Source organism: Eimeria mitis, genomic scaffold (assembly GCF_000499745.2).
Source record: "Eimeria mitis Houghton genomic scaffold, Emh_scaff598, whole genome shotgun sequence".
Lineage (NCBI taxonomy): Eukaryota > Apicomplexa > Conoidasida > Eucoccidiorida > Eimeriidae > Eimeria > Eimeria mitis.
In genome coordinates, this window is record NW_013574207.1 from 12,847 (window position 1) to 15,044 (window position 2,198).

The window sequence follows — 2,198 nt, forward strand, 5'->3', positions numbered from 1 at the left end:
ATTCTTTGCTGTTTCCGGTTTTTTTAAATCTATTGGAGTGCAGGAAGTGGGTTGAGAATGCCTTCATTCAAGTGTATCCATTGAGTTCTCATTGGGGTCACTTACATAAAAATAACATTCCAGCAAAGAATGTTGGCATTCTGCAGCCTGCTTGTGCCGTCCAGCATCGTAGCAGCAGAACGCGTCATCTACAGCTACGCTGCTGCGTAGGTCTTGTCTCTGAAATTCAGTCCTCAGAGACTACTCGCTGCGCCCCAGGAAGTGTGTTTGTTGCGCCTTTTCAACGCGTTTCAGTGCCAACTGCATTTGTTGGGGTCTTCACGCGTGTGCTTTTCTTCGTCTTAGCATATATCGAAATGTTGACGGGTGTGGAGCCACAGATCGTATGCCCCAGACGCCTAGCATATCATTCCCATCCCCTGCAGACTCACAGCCTTTTCCAAAAGCAGCAGTCGAGTATTTGCTTATGATCTCCGTTCTTTCGCCTTGTATTGTTAGGGAGAATGCTGGAGCAGATGAAAGCCTTCTATGTGAATAAACAAATAAATTAAAAAACATAGAAGAGAATAAAACAAGNCTCTTCCTGGCTGTTTTAAGGCTGTGAGCTTCACCTTGCATGTATGCAGAACAACCGGATGCAAGCCTCCTTTCCTTCTCTACAGAAAGCCTAAGCCTTCCTTAGGTTCTTCAGAAAAGGCATATTGTTTGTATTTGGGTGACGATGATTTTAATTATATATCGGTCTCAGCATGTGAGCAGTGGGCTCGAGCCTAGTTCTCAGCAGTCTCCCTGGCTATGTTATTGAAAGCCTTGTATTAGACAAATTGCAGTTCGTAGTTGCCATGTACTTGCATCTCACTTCGGTATAGTTTTTCTCCAAAGAAAATCTATAAACCCAGGAATTTCAGCTCAGCACCTGGCAGCTTGATCAACAACAACCCTTGCCTCCTACGTTCAAGCGCTCTTCTTGTCGCAGGCCGTACGTTGCTGAAAACAATGCACACTCTGTGATAGCGCTTGTTGGGATTTGGTAGTTTAAAGGGTAAATGGGGCAACGACCCGAAAACTAGAGCGGTATATGTAGATATATTCTTTGCCTTTTGGAATATTCCAGATAAAGCACTATTTTTTTGTCAGTTAATGGGGATTCTGAGGTGGTGTATCTTTGGCGCTGGAATTTCATTCAGCTCTGCTCTCTTCTTTACGTTTCGGATGCCCAGAGGTGGCATGGTGTTGGGCGGGTCTTCAGCTCCACACGTCTTCAACGTGAATCTTAGTGTGAGATATGTTGTTCTATAGATCGTTTAATCCCGTGCCAGCTTTTACCTTCATTACTTCTGCAGTAGACAAAATAAGAAATAGGCAAAACACCCATTCATATACAGCACGTGTTGCATTACGTTGCCGCCTCACCTGGCAATGTGAGACAAAAATTATAGACGCTGTACCCATAGTACGTCTGCGGTTGTCACATGGGTGCAGCGTGTGTACAGGCATTCCACGCAGCTGAGTATTTCGTTGGACTGTTTTCAGGACGTACGCTTGTCTTTCTGCGCAGCCACTAGTGGCAGGTTCATATGTTGGTTAGGGTAGGGATGCTCCTCATACTTCTTTCAAGCAGTTTACATATTCCGTGGTTGTTTCCTAAACTGTCGACGTCAGAAACCACAGCACTTTGGCATTTCGTCTCTATTGGAAATAGAGCGTGAGCGCGATGTACTGGCTAATATGCTGGATCTTGAAAGGAATTTTCTTTTGCTACCTGCGTGGTTGTTTAGAAAGCGTTGATGCAAGATATGCAACCATGAAATTACTGAGTGGCAAGTTGAACGCTTTCACTTGCGCCCCAGCTCATCAGCGGAGTGCATCCTATTGTACGGTGGGTATTCTACACGCAGGGCGTGGGTCCACATGCTAGCAGGCAGTCTGCATCTCCGGGGTGCCATCATAGGCAGGAGTAATTTAGCATCGCCGTGCGGGTGAGACCACTTACAGTTCAATTGCATTCCTAGGCAAAGCTGTACCCGACCGCCTCTCGCGGGACCGATAGTAGCTGTAGCGGATGGGTGGCATTCGTAGCACATAGAAATACTCCTAACGTATATGTCTATTTGCTTACACTGTTGCTGCATGGACAGGATGTGAGCTGGCGGCACTAGCGTATGCCCTTTATAGCGCCGACCTTCACGTGGTTGCTG